Source organism: Geotrypetes seraphini, chromosome 12 (assembly GCF_902459505.1).
Source record: "Geotrypetes seraphini chromosome 12, aGeoSer1.1, whole genome shotgun sequence".
NCBI classification, from domain to species: Eukaryota; Metazoa; Chordata; class Amphibia; order Gymnophiona; family Dermophiidae; genus Geotrypetes; species Geotrypetes seraphini.
The window spans coordinates 28,342,713-28,361,439 of NC_047095.1; positions in this window are offsets into that span (position 1 = coordinate 28,342,713).

An 18,727-nucleotide genomic window follows, 5' to 3' on the forward strand; every position below is an offset into this window, starting at 1 on the left:
GAAAACACCTTGGCTGTTAATGTCTTGTTCATAGATTGGCATACTCTGGCATAATGTACACCATACTACACAGATTCTACAAAATCCTATGTGGAGTAGAACGGGTACAAGTGGGTTGATTTTTCACTCTGTCAAAAATTACAAAGACTAGGCGACACTCGAAGTTACAGGGAAATACAATTAAAACCAACAGGAGGAAATATTTTTTCACTCAGAGAATACTTAAGCTCTGGATGCATTGCCAGAGGTTGTGGTAAAAGTGGATAGCGTGGCTGGTTTTAAGAAAGATTTTGGACAATTTCCTGTAGAACAAGTCCATAGTCTGATATTGAGAAAGACACGAGGGAAGCCACTGCTTGCTCTGTATCAGTAGCATGGAATATTGCTACACCTTGGGTTTTGGCCAGGTACTAGTAACCTGGATTGGCCACCGTGAGAACGGGCTACTGGGCTTGATGGACCATTGGTCTGATCCAGTAAGGCTTTCTTATGTTTTTATGTATTGTGTTTCATATATGCATACTAGTGCAATAGATATATCCACCTACAGCAAGATATTCAAATTGTCTTAAATAAATAAAATAACCTCTACCAGCAGTATTGTGCTGACTAGTCTTACCATAATCTGTATTAGCACTTTGAACAGATATATAAGGCAATACCTTCTCAGCATAGAAAAGAATACATTAATACAATATAAGGCTTTTATGTTTTGTATAATTATGTGAATTTTGAGCTTTTAATTTCATGGTTGAAAAATACATGGGTTAACCCAAACATTAATTTTTGCATTTCAGTCATTTACATATCATGGGTCAGTAATTATTTCCTGCATAAATGACTATTCAAATGAAAAGCGTTGTATAGTAAAAGGATGTCATATATGGAAACATCAAATTGCTCTGCCAACTTAGAACTCTGCTCAGTAGAAAGGATCCAGAATATTTAGTGACAGGCTTGCCATGCTGTGGAAAAAGCATTTAAGCAAATTTGTTTTTTCTGGAAGCTTCTGTGAAGAGCTTTAGAGAAACAGACATTATGGCCAAGGGCTCTTTTCCTGACTTGCCATAGAACTGTACTCTTTGTATAACAGAAAAAAGATTGCCCTCCATCCTTGATATTTGTATACCTGGATATTCAATAAGGAAACTCATACACTCATTTCATACCAACATGGCCGGATTAAAGAGTAGGCATGTGCCGAGGGCCCAAAATTGTCAGGAAGGCCCGCTGAAGGAGGGCAAAACAGAGCAACTGCCCTGGGAATCTTCCTTCCCCTCATCTTCATGGGTCACCTTGCTTTCCAATTATTATTATTTTTTTTTTTTCAAATGGCGACGGGCCCCAGCATCGATGGCAAGTAAGTTCAGCAACTCTTATCTTGCAAATGGTACTCAACCCAAAGCTTCCCCTATGACGCAGCGTCCTGTTTTTGCCTAAGTGGCTCATGTCACAGGGGAAGCTTTGGACGAGCAGTACCGCTTGCAAGATAACAGTTGCTTAACTTACTTGCCATCGATGCTGGGGCCTGTCGCCATTTGAAAAAAAAACCATCTGAAATTATGGTGACCCATAAAGGTGAGAGGAAGGGAAAGAGATGGGCATGGGATGGGGTGGGGGCAGAGAGAGAGAGAAGGGGGCTGATGATGAAAGTGGGGAGAAGGGAGAGAGAGAGAGAGAGAGAGAGAGAGAGAGAGAAGGGACAGATGATGGAAGTGGGGAGAAGGGATAGAGAGAGAGAAGGGGCAGATGATGGAAGTGGGGAGAAGGGAGAGAGAAAGAGAAGGGGCAGATGATGGAAGTGGGAAGAAGGGAGAGGGAAGAGGACAGATGGATGTCAGTTGAGAGGGGAGAGCAGATGCTGGGGGGGTGAGAGGGGGACAGACACTGAATGGAAGTGGGGGGTGAAAGAGGGGGGGACATGCTGAATGGAAGTGTGAGGGTGAGAAAGGGAGACAGACACTAAATGGAAGTGGGGTAAGAGAGGGGCACAGACGCTGAATGGAAGTGTGTGGGAGGGGGGACAGACATTAAACGGAAGGGGGATGAGAGAAGGGAACAGACGCTGGAAGGAAATAGGGAAGAAAAAGAAAAAAGGCACATGCTGGATTGGGGGAAGAGGATACAGTTAGATACTGGAAGAGGTGAGGGAAAGAGATGGCAAGATGTAGGTAGACACAATGAAAGAGGGAAATTGAGGACTGAATAGTAAGAAAGAATTTAGACAGAGGCAGAAAATAAAGAAAAGAAGGAAGGGAGAGGAGAGAGAGATGCCAGAGCATGGGGGGAGCGGGAAGAGACAGATACCACACCTGGGAGGAGGAAAGGAGGAAGGAGACAGATATCAGATCTGAGGGGAGGAAAGGAAGAGAGAGAGATGCTAAAATCTGCTGGGAGGGAGGGATGGAAGGGAAGAAGACAGATGCCACACCATTGGGGAAGTGGAGAGAAGTAGATGGATACAAGACCAATGTAGAGAAGGGGGACGGGAGAGATAGAAGGGAGAAACAGACAGTTTCTGAACTTGTGTGTCTAGGGGCACTAAATGAATTAATTCTGCCCTGCATACCAAACCAAAACATCTGGTTTATTTCCAATGCCCTTAAATTTCAGGGGGGGGGGCCCAGTGTTAAGAGCTGACAGGCACAAACAAGGCTCATACTTGTGACCCCCCCCCTAGGTTGGAAGGCAGCTGTTATCCAGGTGGAGTTGTTCTGACTTTTGGGAGTCTGGCTGTAGCTCAGGGCATGCTTGAGAATTCTGCCCCACCTCTACTGCAACGCTATTAGGCTTCCATTTGATTCCAGTTTTAGCTTACTAGCTGAGGGCACAGGATTGCAGCGTCTTGTCATGTTCATTGCTGTCAGTAATCCATATCGCTCTTTTGTGTTGAATGCACTTTTTGAAGGTACAGAGACATTAAGACTTAGCCATAGGCATTTCTAGTTCTTGTTTTGCTCTATTGTACAGTAGTATTCAAGCCTCAGGAGTCCCTCCTAGAAACTCTGTGACAGAATGAATCAGCCAAAGTAAAGGAAATGAATGATTGACTCATTTCACCTAAATAGAAAACCTGATAGAAGAACTCAGCTAAATGTGAGTCTAACCTAGGGTTACCATATGGCTCCATAAAAAGGACGGATTGAGACATCCGGGTTTTACTTCCAATGGAAGTAAAACCCGGATGTCTCAATCTGTCCTCCTTTCTTCCATTACTTTCAATGGAAGTAAAACCTGGATGTCTCAATCCATCCTCCTTTTTCTGGAGCCATAAGGTAACCCTAGAACCCAAAAGGACAAAACACATACTCCAAAATGGCAGGTTTCTTTCCAATGTCCTTAAATTTCAACCTTTTTTTTTTTTACAGCGTTAATAGCTACCATGTACAAGCCAACCTTGCACCTTTTGACCTTCTGATTGGAAAGCAACCATCTTCTACCTTCTGCCTCTTAAGAATCTGCTAAAGCAAGCCTATACCTAGCTGTGTCTTCTGTTTCTCTTAAACTTAGCTCCTGTCTCTTGAATGAACCAGCAGGAACCAGCTTTGGGCAGACTTCAGATTTTCTGCCCTGCCTCTGGGCTTGTTTCTTGGTGCTTCTGTGTTATTCTTGTCCCATTGTTCCCTAAAATATATATAATTTAAAAAAAAAAATTTATAAAAACAAAAAAGTCACTAAATGATAGAAACTAAACAAAGCTCTATTTGTGCCTACCCAGATATTCATTGCTGGTATGCAGATACTGACCTGCACTCAATATCCAGATATAAGTGGGCTGGTGCTGCTTATTTATGCACAACCAAATAAGGGCCCCCTTCTATGAAGTTGCACTAGAGGTTTTTTAGCTTGATCTGGCGTGGTAAATGCTTTGACGCCCATAGAATTCCTATGAGCATCGGAGCACTTACCTTGCCGGATCACACTAGCCTTTAGTGATAAAAGGAAGGGTAAGTTAGGAAAGCTTTTCTCTGTCTTAACTTTATCTGGGCCAGGTCAGAGGTCTGGATATCACTGCTAACCATGTAACTCTGGGCTCCACCTGAGCACTTTCCTTGGACTTCCCTGCTACTACCTGGATAGTGCCAAATCGATCTAACTAGATATGCACCAACGCTATCCGGAGAATGCTGCTGAAAATCAGAATATGGGCTCAGTCAGTCAGACTTATCCAGTTAGGAGCTAGTCCAGCACTGATAAGCTCCCCCTGAATACCAACTTCTTTGTGTTTGATATCACTGAACATGGTTTATAAGGACACTATTTAAAGTGTTCTCTACACCGAGTTGCCTCAAACCTGTCTTTGGGTCCCCTCTCCACAGCCAGTCAGGTTTTCAGAACATCCACAATGAATATACATGAGGTTAAATATGAATATAGTAGGGAGCCCTTATACGAGTAAGAGATGCAATGTGAATTAGCAAGTGGTTACCATGCTGGCAAGACAGCACCAGCTAATTCATGTGCTAACTGCATACCATGTTATGGGCAGAAATGGCGGGTTATATCAGGGAATGTGGTTGGCGCACAGTATTTTAACACACACTGTCACTGATAGTGCAGACATACTTCCCAGCTAGTAAATATTGAAGCGGTAAGTGCATCTATGCCAGTGAATCGTAAACTGTGTGCCGTGGTGAGATTGCAAGGGCTGAATATTGCTGTGCATTTGTACAGTCAACGCACAAGTAAGATGTAGAATATATGCTGCAGGAAATAAGGTTAATGATATAGCTGAGTTTTCAAAAGTTTCAGGAGGACATATCTATTATTATCCATTCAATCAGAGGGTTTACCTGCCCATAATGCCTAATTTCTGGAAATGAGCATCTTGTCTCTCTATAAATTGCGACTGAACTTGCCCCTCAGCCGCCTATTAAGATGCTTCAGATGCTTTTATGGATGGGCTCCACCCCGTCAGATCCAGTGGCACCCCAAAAGAACAGGAAACTATGCTTTACTTATTTTCATCAGCTGGTATACTTTCTCACAGACCGTTCTGATCGGACCCCACTGCAGATCATGATGAAATCGCGACTCAGCTAGTCCACAACGCTGCGGTGAAGAAAAGCAGTTCTTCCAACAAGGCTCTTGTTTTGCCACCGAGTGGCTGCATCAGGGAAATTTCCAATGTTCTCACTCCCTCCATAAGAACATAAGAAATGCCTCCGCTGGGTCAGACCTGAGGTCCATTGCGCCCAGCAGTCCGCTCACGCGGCGGCCCAACAGGTCTAGGACCTATGCAGTAAACCTCTATCTATACCTCTCTATCCCTTTCTCCAGCAGGAATTTGTCCAATCCTTTCTTAAACCCAGTACCATACTCTGCCCTATAACATCCTCTGGAAGTGCATTCCAGGTGTCCACCACACGTTGGGTAAAGAAGAACTTCCTAGCATTCGTTTTGAAACTGTCCCCTTTCAACTTTTCTAAATGCCCTCTTGTATTTTTTATTTTCTGAAAGTTTGAAGAATCTGTCCCTCTCTACTCTCTCTATGTCCTTCATGATCTTGTAAGTCTCTATCATATCCCCTCTAAGTCTTCTCTTCTCCAGGGAAAAGAGTCCCAGTTTTTCCAGTCTCTCAGCGTATGAAAGGCTTTCAATCCCCTTAATCAGTCGTGTCGCTCTCCTCTGTACTCTCTTGAGTAATGCCATATCCTTCTTAAGGTACGGCGACCAATATTGGACGCAGTATTCCAGATGCGGGCGCACCATCGCCCGATACAGCGACAGGATAACTTCTTTCGTCCTGGTTGTAATACCCTTTTTGATTATACCTAGCATTCTATTCACTCTCTTAGCAGCCGCTGCGCACTGTGCCGTTGGCTTCATTGTCATGTCCACCATTACCCCCATTTTTTCCATTCATTTTTCATATATACACACAATATAATCTTATTAACAATACATAATGGATAATCACAAAATTAAACTACGCAAAGCACACTGTATGCTTCTCAACATTCATTCCTACCAGAACACAGATAACCCCCATGCAAATACGGGACCCACAAACTAAAAGTACTAATATATATAAACGAAACCCTAAGATTCAAGACTCTGCATGCAGTACAACCCCAGAGAAATAGAAACAAATTTTTTTCTTCCTAAACAGTGCAATATATAGACAGCAATGTAAATTCCCAAAATTGGCACAATTCAGCCACTAAATTGAAAATCATTTCCCCTACCTTTGTTGTCTGGTGATTTTGTTTTTCAAACCATCTTTTCCCAGTCTCTGGCTGCACTTCCTTCTGTCTGTGCTCTTAACTGTGTATCCATGGCCATCTTATCCATTTGCTGTTTTCCTCTTCTTCACTTTCTGCCATACTTCCATCTTTCCTTGTGAGTAAGTCAGGGTTGAAAATATCAAAAGACCAAAAAAGCCAGGCAAGGGCTATGGTTATATCAAAAAAGACTGGCTTCAATAAAGACTAGTCTATAAAATGTGACCCAAATAACTATATGAAAATAAGCTCAGAGATATGAAACTTTAAAGGGAAGGCTGTTAAACCTCCCTGAGAAGAGTTCACCTTCCAGTCATTGCAACTTCACAAGTCCAGGTCACACTTCAAGACTCAAATGTAAAAATATTAAAGTCCTTATCACTTGCAGAAAAATATTTTTTATCTTCTCTAATTTAGCAAAAACACTGCCCCCACTGTATTCACTTATTTTTTGAATGTGGTTTAGGGGGTCCCAACGTGGTCCCGTTTCGTTGTCTGCTTCAGGAGACCCAATGCTGGATATTCTAGAATCTTAGAACTCTAATAAATGTTCTGCTCTTCTTATCTAAAGCCAGCAGTGACGTGACTGAACATCACAAAACCTGTAACTGTGCCAACAGTAATTCGAATAAGAAGAGCAGAACATTTACTAGAGTTCTAAGATTCTAGAATATCCATCTCATCTCTCTCCCATGGTCAGACATTTCTGTCTTCCCCCTTCCTCCCCCATATGATCTGGCATCTTTATCCTCTTCTTCCCATAGCCTGCAATCTCTCTCCTCTCCCATGGTCTGGGATCTCCCTCTCCTACCCTCCCTCTTCCTGAGGTCTAACATCTCTTTCCTCTCCTTTCTGCAGTCTGGCATCTCTCTCTCCCCTCCTTCCCTTCCATTCTGTGGTCTGCATCTCTGTCTCTCCTCTTCCCATTCCAGTGGTCTGACATCTCTCCCTTCTTTGGGTCATCTCACCTACTTCCCAGTATAACATTTCTTCCTCCCTCCTCTCCACCACTATCATGTCCAACAATTTTCCCTCTTTCTTCCTTTCCCCATATACATCATCTCTCTTTCCCTCTCACACCACACATCTATGTCCAACAATTCTCTGTTCCTATTCCCTCCCCCACTTACAGCATTTCGTTCTCTCCCTTCCCACTACTACACCTGTACAGCATCTCTCTTTCCTCCTTTCCTACCCACCCCCACCTCCAAGCCTCTGCATTTGTACTTCCCAACCCTCTCCCAGAATGTGCAGTATCTGTTTTCCCAACCCCATTAGCATCAGTCCTCCCTGCTTTCCCAACTTCCAACTCCCTACCCCCTGCACCCAGCCTCTCCCTGTCAGGCTCTGCACCCAACCCCCTTCCCTCCCCCCTCTGTCAGGCACTGCATCTATCCCCCCTCTTTTTCTCCTTTCCTATCCCCAACCCCTGCATTTGTCCTTCCCAATCCTCTCCCAGTATGTGCAGTATCTGTCTTCCCAATCCCCTGAGCATCTGTCCTTCCTACCTTCCCAACTTCCAACTCCCAACTCCCTACCCCCTGCACCCATCCTCTCCCTGTCAGGCTCTGCACCCATCCCCCTTTCCTCCCCCCTCTATCAGGCTCTGCACCTAGACCCCACCCTCCCTTGTCACGCTCTGTATCCAGACCCCTTTCCTCCCTCCCTTCAGGTTCTTTACCCGCGGGATCAGATTTCTTCTGCCCCATCTCCCTTCCCTCCCAACTCCTGTCATACTCTTCACCCATGGGATCAGCTTAATGAGCTTTGGTGCTCCTGCTTGGTGCTGAGCAGCTTGATAACTGGCTCCTGCGAATTATTATGAAACATGAGAATTTGCGGGAGCCAGTCAACAAACCGCTCAGCACCGATCAGGAGCACTAAAGTGCATTCCTGCTCGTTGCCGCTGAACGGCAGAAGAAAGCCAATCCCACGGGTGAAGAGCCTGACAGGGGAGGGAGGAAGGGGGGCTGGGGCAGTGCCCATTTTTTGGGAGGCCATGGCCCCTGTTGCCTCCCCCATTCCAACATCTATGACTCATAGAGTTCAGGAGCAGTGAAGAGCATTCAGCACACTGGCCTACGATAAAAACCGTTATTGCGGTTTTGTAAAAGGGAGGGTTAATAACGCATTATTAGTTTTTGTACACTGTTACCTGAAAACCAGAAATGGTGGTAGATCAAGCACCCTAATAAAAATAAACATGACAATTATATTCTCTCCCACTAAATACAGTAACAACCAGAGCATTAATTCTAGCAAAAAAGGTGCCAGTACTCAAATGCTAGGCCATTCTTCAGGAGTGGGGTGATCACTGAGGCCCCCTAAAACCAGCCACAGAATCTGTGAAAAGGCAGCACTGAGTGTGAAGAACCAGAGCTCTTTCATTAATACTTGAGGACCATGTGTCATTTTTATCAAGCAATGGAAAGGATGCCAGCAGTGGTGTAGTAAAGGGGGAGGGCAGGCTGCCCGGGCATCATCTTGGTAGGGGCGCTGGCACCTCTCTGCCCCCCACACCATACTTGTGCCCCCCCCTTCCACCCTTACCTCTTTAAATCTTCGCCAATGTGAGCAAATTCTCTGGCCTGATGCTCGCGCCGGCCTGGCTCCCCTCTGAAATCACTTCTGTGTTGTGGGGCCAGGAACTGACATCAGAGAGAAAGTCAACGCCAGCAGAAGCAGTAGACTGGAGGAGCTGCTCGCGCTGGCGAGGATTCAGAGGTAGGGAGGATGCAAGTGTGGCATGGGGGCAGGGAAGGAGCGGGGACAGAGAGGAGGGTGTAGGAGCGTCACTGCCCCAGGCGTTTCCTACCCTCGCCACTGGATGTCGGTACTCAGTGCCCCTTAGTATCCCCTCAAAGGAAGCTCTGGTAACAACCAGCATCATTAAGGAAGCACTTGTATTCATTTCTGGCTAGGCCTTCTCATGCTTAAGAACATAAGAAGTTGCCCCCGCTGAGTCAGACCAGAGGTCCATCTTGCTCAGCGGTCCGCTCCCGCGGTGGCCCATCAGGCCTAGTGCCTGAACAGTGGTCCCTGATTAATTTTATAACTTACCTCTAATCCCATCCCTATAATCTACCTCTACTCTTATCTGTACCCCTCAATCCCTTTGTCCTCCAGGTACCTATCCAAGGCTTCTTTGAAGCCCTGTAGCGTGCTCCTGTTTATCACATCCTCCGGTAGCGCGTTCCATGTATCCACCACCCTCTGGTTGAAAAAGAACTTCCTCCCCTTTCAATTTCTCTGAGTGCCCCCTTGTACTTGTAGTTCCCCATAATTTGAAAAATCTGTCCCTGTCTACTCTTTCTATGCCCTTCATGATCTTGAAGGTTTCTATCATGTCTCCTCTAAGTCTCCGCTTTTCCAGGGAGAAAAGCAGCTTTTTCAGTCTGCTTTACTCATTGCCTCGAAAGGACCAACTTCTTCTTCGAGTCTAGTAGTAGTAGCAGCACTAGTGGTGTTTACAAAACTTTTATAGCGTGCCTGACATTTTTTGTCGTTTGCAATCCTCCAAGCATTGAAGTAAGTTACAAATGGATGATCAGCGATGTTTCCCAATATCAAGAGCCCACCAAGTTCATAAAACCGAGACAACAAGCCAGAGGATGTGGTAAGAGCGGTTAATATAGCATGTTTTTAAAAAAGATTTGTACAAGTTCCTGGAGTAAAAGTCCATAAACTGCTGTTGAGACAGACATGGGAGAAGCCACTGCTTGCCCTGGATCGGTGGCGTGGAATGCTGCTACTGTTTGGGTTTTTGCCAGGTATTTGTGACTTGGATTGGCCTCCGTGAAGACGGGATACTGGGTTAGATGGACCATTGGTATGATCCAGTAAGGCTATTCGTATGTTCTTATGACTAGGATCACCTACCAGAATTTTCAGGTGCAGCAGAACAGATCTAATAAATGCTCCAGAGTAAATTCTAGAAGATATTGTGTGTATCTGCTTAGAGGATGTTCCTCGCCTTCTTTTTTTTTTTGTTTTTCCATCATTCTTTATTATTTTCTTAAAGCTAAATCTCTAATAAGCAATGCCATACAACAGCGAGAGAGCAGTCTCCCTATCGTGTACGTTGTACTAACTGTAAAAATGTACATTTTCAGAGAGTTTATCCCAGAGAAAATTGCTGAATAAAAGGGAGATGAATCATGGATTAGTTGAGGTGATGGTGCAACATTACACTCAGCCCCAGGAGGCTTAATTTATGCCTGTGTCTTTTTTTAATTATAACTTGAGAGATTGATGCTGGCATCAGGCACACATATGCATAACATGAACAAGTTCATCAGCAGAGCCAGATGCTTTGGCTTTTCAGCTGACTCTGCCCCCGATTTGGCCTGAGCACTAAAAGAACATTGTCAACACTGTACGGAAGATGAACTCTGTAGTGATCTGGGGTTAAGGAAACAGCCGTGCCCAGTGCCACGTCCATGGGGTTTGGACAAAATGCAGAAGTCCTGGGATCTGCGGCTTTCTTGTTTTCACTTACAAGCGCAAATCTGTTTTGAATGATTTACTGGCTTTAACCCTGTACGTGCCCTGATTTCTTTTTTTTTTTTTTTTTAAGTTAAACATGGTAAACAGTTAAAGTAAAGTTTTCCGGAGTGGCTGCCTTTAACTTGGACCCTGGTTAAACAGAAAACTGATGCTGGCAGTCTGCTGCTGATGTGCAAAGCAGGACAGGCTGTTGAGTGAGTTTTAGTTTGCTTATAAGGAAGAGAAATGCATCCACAGTGCATTTCAAGACTGTAGGCACACATAATGAATGTAATTACTTCTCTTTTCAAATCCAAGCCTGTGTTAAATTATTGGAAAAGTGTAGGAGGAGTTTTCCTTCCCCAAAGGCTTTACTTTAAGGCGGTGCTTCTCAGCCCAGTGTCAGGGCATACCCAGCAAGTCAGGATATCCAGAGTGAATATTCATGAGATTGAATTGCATGCACTGCCTCCTTGGTTCATAAATCTATTTTATGCTTATTCATCGTGGATATCCTGAAAACCCAACTGGTTGGGTGTGCCTCAAAGACTGCTCTAAGGGCTAGATTTAATAGTATGCATTGAACAGAGAAACATAATGGTAGATAAAGGCCAAATGATCCATCCAGTCTACCCATCTGCATCATCCATTATCTGTGGTGTAGCGGTTAAAGCTACAGCCTCAGCACCCTGAGGTTGTAGGTTCAACCCCTGTGCTGTTCCATGTGACCCTGGGCAAATCACTTCATCCTCCACTGCCCCAGGTATATTAGATAGATTGAGAGCCCATTGGAACAGATAGGGAACATGCTTAAAGTACCTGTATGTTTTTATAATTGCTTGTTTTTTATATATACTATGTAAAACCGCTTTGAATTTTGACAAGGCGGTATATCAAATTATAAATAAACCTGAAACCTGAAACTTTGAGTGTGGTTGTAAAACTACAAAAAGGCAGTACACAAGTCCCAATCCATTGCTTCTTTCCTCCTCTTCCTAAGAGGTCCTATGCTTTTTTGAATTCAAACACACTATTTCAGGGATCTCAAAGTCCCTCCTTGAGGGCCGCAATCCAGTCGGGTTTTCAGGATTTCCCCAATGAATATGCATTGAAAGCAGTGCATGCACATAGATCTCATGCATATTCATTGGGGAAATCCTGAAAATCCGACTGGATTGCGGCCCTCAAGGAGGGTCTTTGAGACCCCTGCACTATTTGTATCTACTACCTCTACTGGGAGACTATTCCATACATCGACCACCCGTGTTGTAAAAACGTATTTTCTTAGATTACTCCTGAGCCTATTTCCTCTTAACTTCATTCTATGACCTCTCATTCTGAAGCTTCCTTTGAAATGAAAGAGATTCGTCTCATGCCTATTTTGCCCTATAAGTATTTAAATGTTTCTATCATATCTCCCCTTTCCAGTCTTTCCTCCAAATTATACATATTAAGATCTTTAAGTCTGTTCCCATACAACTTATGATGAAAACCACTAACCATTTTAGAAGCCTTTCTCTATACTGACCCCCATCCTGGACCCTCAGCCACTCTTTTGAAAGTGTGGTCTCCAGAATTGTACACAATATTCTAAATGAAGTCTCACCAGAGTCTTATACAGCGGCATCAATACCCCTTTTTTCCTACTGGCCATACCTCTCTCTATACATCTTAGCATCCTTCAACGTTGAGAAATGTAAGGTATTACATGTGGAGAGCAGAAACCCAAGGTACAACTATACAATGGGAGGAATATTATTGAATAAGAGTACCCAGGAAAGGGACTTGGGGGTATTGGTGGACATGACAATGAAGCCGACGGCACAGTGTGCAGCGGCCGCTAAGAGAGCGAATAGAATGCTAGGTATAATCAAAAAGGGTATTACAGTCAGAACGAAAGAGGTTATCCTGCCGTTGTATCGGGCGATGGTGCGCCCGCATTTGGAGTACTGCGTCCAATATTGGTCGCTGTACCTTAAGAAGGATATGGCGTTAGTCGAGAGGGTTCAAGAGGAGAGCGACGCGTCTGATAAAAGGGATGGAAAACCTGTCATATGCTGAGAGACTGGAGAAGCTGGGTCTCTTTTCCCTGGAGAAGAGGAAGCTTAGAGGGGATATGATAGAGACTTACAAGATCATGAAGGGCATAGAGAGAATGGAGAGGGACTGAAAGGGAGAGAGAAAGGGAGACAGAGAGAAACAGAGAGAGAGAGAGATAGAGAGAAAGAGAGAGAGAAAGGGAGAGAGACAGAAATAGAGAGAGATAGATAGAGAAAGATTGCAGAAACTGGGGCTCTTTTCCCTGGAGAAGAGGAGACTTAGAGGGGATATGATAGAGACTTATAAGATCATGAAGGGCATAGAGAGAGTAGAGAGGGACAGATTCTTCAAACTTTCGAAAAATAAAAGAACAAGAGGACACGTGGAAAAGTTGATAGGAGACAGATTCAAAATAAATACTAGGAAGTTCTTTTTTACCCAACGTGTGGTGGACACCTGGAATGCGCTTCCAGAGGGCGTGATTGGGCAGAGTACAGTACTGGGGTTCAAGAAAGGATTGGACAAATTCCTACTGGAAAAGAGGATAGAGGGGTATAGATAGAAGATTACTGCACAGGTCCTGGACCTGCTGGGCCACAGTGTGAGCGGACTGCTGGGCACGATGGACCTCGGGTCTGACCCAGCAGAGGCATTGCTTATGTTCTTAGTTTTCACCGTCGCTTTTTCAACCTGTTTGGCCACCTTAAGATCATCACATACTATCACACCCAAGTTCCACTCCTCTTTCATGCACAAAAGTTCTTCAACCCTAAACTGTACTGTTCTCTCGGGTTTTTGCAGCCCAAATGTATGACCTTGCATTTCTTACTATTAAATCTTAGCTGCCAAATCTCAGACTATTCTTCAAGCTTCGCTAGGTCCTTCCTCATTCACATGATCAAAGGTGTCTATGAGGAGGTGCTGAAAAGTTCTCAGCCTAACAAGCTTCCTAAATTATGAGCATTATTTTGCCACTGTAGCTGAAAAGAGTGTTATTTTATTTTGCAAAGTGCCAGTTTGTAGAATCATAATACTATGCTTTGACATAATTGAACCATGTGAACGAAAAGTGTAGAATTTTCAATGGTGGAACTCCAAGCCATCATGAAGTTCCTATTCCTGCAGAAGAAAATACCAATTTAAATGAGAAATATTTTCTAAACTTTCAACTTTTCTTCTTAAATTGGTGTTCTCTCTAATTAAAGTACCCTGTACTTGTTTTACTTCTAATAATTCCTTTTCAATTGTGTCCACTTTAGTTTTCAGTAAAGAGGTATCTTCTTTAACAACTTTAAATTCTTCCTTTTGTTCCAAAACATTTTTTTCCAGTTCTAATATTTGTGGGGATAAAGTCTGTCCCAAGCTTGCAACTAGGTCCCAAATTGAATCCAGGGTAACATTAGTAGGTTTTAAGGAAGCAAATATAATATACCTGGTTGTATTGGTTGAGTTTCCCCAGTCACAGGGCTTCTCTCTCTTCTGCCTTGTTCTTCTGGCTGCTCCATCGCTGTTTCTGCCCCAGAATTGAGTTCTTCCGGGGTCAAGCTCAGTTTAGCCTCCCGGCATAGAAAGTCCACCTCTTCGGATAGACTGTCATCCCATGGTGAGCTGGCTCCCTGGGGCTATGGAGGCAGGGACCTTGCGTCGGGGCTCAGCATCAACTTGAGCCCAGGGAAGGTCACTGCCGCCTCACTCGTTGGCGGAACCTCCAGCAGGTGAATCCCCGACAGAACTCGCTCCTGCTGTAAGCGCCTCAGAAATTCATCTATAGTTGTCATAGGAGGCCGCGAGGCTCCAACAGTGCTCCTGCCCCTTCTCTTCGGCATTTTCGTAGCATGAAGGTAAAGTGGGGAAACTATTCTGAGATTGTCTCACCCAAAGACATTCCATTGCGGCCATCTTGGATCGGCCTTTGTTTCCTTTGGAAGCCGATATGTGGAGTCCCGCAAGGCTCACCCCTCTCTCCTATCCTTTTCAATATTTACATGTCCTCTTTGAAACTCCTTCATCTATCCCCCCTGGAAACTCTCTACACCTATGCTGACGATATCCTCATCTTCCTTGAGACCGACTCGAACCTCACTAGCCTCGCTGAGAACATATCCGCATGTATAATGAACCTTCAATCCTGGGCACATTCTGTACAAATGAAATTGAACGAGTCCAAAACAAAACTACTTTGGCTCGGCCCAATATTAGGTCATTTACCCACCTCCATCCCATTATCTTCCGGCTCCACTCTTCAGCTTGAGTTTTCAAGCAAAGTCCTTGGCATCATCATAGACTCCTCTCTCTCCTTCAATGACCACCTCAACTTCTTGGTAAAAAAATGCTTCTTTAGTCTTCATATGCTGAGGAAAGTGAGATCGTACTTTCATCATTCTCACTTTGTCATACTTGTTCAATCCACCATCCTCTCTAGACTGGATTATTGCAACTCCATCTATTTAAGCCTAACTAAAAAAAAAACTCCATAGACTTCAGCTAATCCAGAACGCCGCGGCCAAGCTTATTTTCGCTAAAGGCAAGTTCGACCACGTCTCCCCACTCCTGTCCAAACTTCACTGGCTCCCAGTTCACTCCAGAGTCCTCTTTAAATGTGCCTGTTTAGCTTTCAAGATCCTACATGGCATCCTCCCTCCCGTTATCCCAGTCTTCTGGAACTCCTCTAACCCTAATTCCACTAGATCCTCCTAAAAACTGAAACTATCATTCCCCTCTGCAAAAGGTATATCCCGCGTAGGAAAACTAGGAACATCCCTCCCCTTTAGAACCACAGAACTCTGGAACAACCTCACATCCCCGCTCAGAATTTCAAGCTCCCTCCAATCCTTCCGCAAACACCTGAAAACTTGGCTCTTTTCAAAAATCTAACACCTCCCGCTCTTTGGTACCCTGTCCCTCTTTATCTTCCTAGCTCCTTTCCTATAACCCTTCATTGGAGCTCCTTTTCAACCTAACCCTGTAAACCGTGCCGAGCTCTACGTTTGTGGAGATGGTGCGGTATACAAACCTAAGGTTTAGTTTAGTTTTAGTTTAGTTTCCATAGTGTACAACTTAAAGGGGGAATGCCCATGGGAAGAGCATGGGTGGGTTAAGGGCATTCCCAGGATTTAGGTGCCATGTTATAGAATGATGTCATTTATGTGGCTATCTGCCATTTGTTGCATGCCAGCATTTACACCAGGTTTCGGCAGGCGTTAGTGTGGCATCCAAAGTTAGGTGTGAGATCTACGCTAAGCTAGTATCTCTAAAGGGTGATCTGTAGGTGTTATTTGCTGAATTCTGCCATATATGCACATAACATACTACTTAGAGAATTGCCACACATGCTATGACAAGAATATTTGTACACACATATGTGATGTAGCAGATGCATTCAAGGACAAATTTGGGTAGAATGGTGGTGGAGTTGTGACTTATCCACATACTTTATTATGCAAAGATTTATGAGGCTTCATTTTAGCCACCCTTTCTGCTGCAGAGCAAGATTCGCATATATGCTAGACAAGTTAAAGCTAAGGGCCTCATGTTGCAAGAGGCCTCATGCTTCTCAAAAAAAAAAAAAATAATTAATGCATTTTTATATAAGGAAAATTACAATATAAAATAATCACAATTATTGTTCTTATTATTGACTATTGTTGGTTTAAAGATTTTAAATGTAATCATCTAGCCTAATATTTACTTAAGAACATAAGAATAGCCTTACTGGGTCAGACCAATGGTCCATCAAGCCCAATAGCCCGTTCTCATGGTGGCCAATCCAGGTCCCTAGTACTTGGCCAAAACCCAAGGAGTAGCAACATTCCACGCTACCGATTCAGGGCAAGTAGTGGCTTCCCCCATGTCTTTTCTCAATAACAGACTATGGGTTTTTCCTCCAGGAAATTGTCCAAACCTTTCTTAAAACTAGCTACGCTATCCATTCTTACCATAACTTCTAGTAATGCGTTCCAGTGCTTAACTGTTCTCTGCGTGAAAAAAAATTTCCTCCTATTGGTTTTAAAAGTATTTCCCTGTAACTTCATCAAGTGTTCCCTAATCTTTGTAATTTTTGACAGAGTGAAAAATCGATCCACTTGTATCCGTTCTACTCTACTCAGAATTTTGTCGACTGCAATCATATCTCCCTCAACCATCTCTTGTCCAAGCTGAAGAGCCCTAACATTTATAGTCTTTCCTCATACGAGAGGAGTTCCATCTCCTTTATCATCTTGGTCGCTCTTCTTTGAACCTTTTTGGGCGCCGCTATATCTTTCTTGAGAAAAGGAGGCCAGAATTGAACGCAATACTCCAGATGAGGTCGCACCATGGAGTGATACAGGGGCATTATAACATTCTTAGGGCTCCTTTTACAAAGGCGCGCTAGCAGTTTAACGCGCGTAATAGCGCGCGCTAAACCGCCGGACGCGCTAGCCGCTACCGCCGCCTCTTGAGCAGGCGGTAGTTTGGGGCCAGAGCGGGGGTTAGCGCGTGATGAAAAGTCGCGTGCGTTAACCCCGCTAGCGTGGCTTTGTAAAAGGAGCCCTTAGTCTTGTTAACTATCCCTTTTTTAATAATTCCTAGCATCCTGTTAAGTTTTTTGGCCACCACCGCCACACATTGGGTGGAAGATTTCCTACTTAATCAAGGATGGCCTCTTATATGTTACAGCTTAGGGGGCCACATTACTCATAAATCAAGCCCTGTCTATGTGTCTCTTTACAAATTAGGTTCAAACTAGGCATATACTAGCCCTCCCAGCTTAGAAGACCTGTTATAAAAAAGCATAATTTGCATGTTTAATATTTTAATGCACTCTAAGGGGTCATTTTACCAAACAGCTTTAAAATTGGCCTTAGTGCATCCTTACACCAGTCATTCCCACATGCTAAAGCCATTTCTCCACTGGGGCAAAATGGCTGATATTTCACTAAGCCCACCGATTGTGTTTGCGATTGTGTACAGACCCGATTTTCCTCCAACCTGATTCACTAACCTCTGTGCTGATCGTCCTCCGATCCAATCTGTGCATGCAAAGTAGGAAGGATGAGATTCACAAAACAATTTCAGGAACACCGACTGGGCTGCCAGATCAAAAAATAAGCGACTGCTGAGGACCAGTCACTAGTTAAAAAAACCCCCACTCTCTGCCCCTATTCTCCAGGATCTTCCCAGAGCTGCCAAGGGGGCCAACTATTTCAATGGGAGATTTAGGGCATGTTTTCAGCCTGCCCACAGCTCTGCCCCACCCTGCTCCATCCTCAGTGCCACCCATAGCACACTCCAAATTACAGCCTACAGCAGTGGTTCCCAACTCTGTCCTGGAGGACCACCAGCCAGTCAGGTTTTTAGGATAGCCCTAATGAATATGCATGGAGCAGATTTGCATGCCTCTCACCTCCATTATATGCAAATCTCTCTCATGCATATTCATTAGGGTTATCCCCCAAACCTGACTGGCTGGTGGTCCTCCAGGACAGAGTTGGGAAACACTGGCCTACAGCACTAGTCACCTCCCCTTCCAGTGGAAGTAGGAGGTGCCAAAATAAAGCATCATCTCCTGCAGCCATAAGACCAGTCCCACAGCACCAGGAGATGATGCTTTATTAAGGCACCTCTTGCAGCCATTGGAAGGAGAAGCTGTTCAGCGGAAGTTCAGGAGATGACCCTCAAAAGTGAGTCTCCTGTTCAATGCAGAAAACGTGGCAGGTCCACCTTCTTGACCCCTGGTGATTGAAAACAAGATACTGAGTCACCACCCCTCACGGGGAGTAATGTAGTTGGAGAACTCCCACACAGCTGAGAGGAAATATTGGCAGTGCCCCTCCAAAACCCCACTAGCAACTCCATTCACCCCACCCTAGTTCTGGCCCTGCTAACCACCAGGCTACTCCCGTAAGCATCACCATTTGCTGAGTGGAAGGTAGCACAGGAACAGTGACAGCAGCCATGTCTTTCTTTTGTAGATGGAAAAAAGGAATTATTTTTTAACT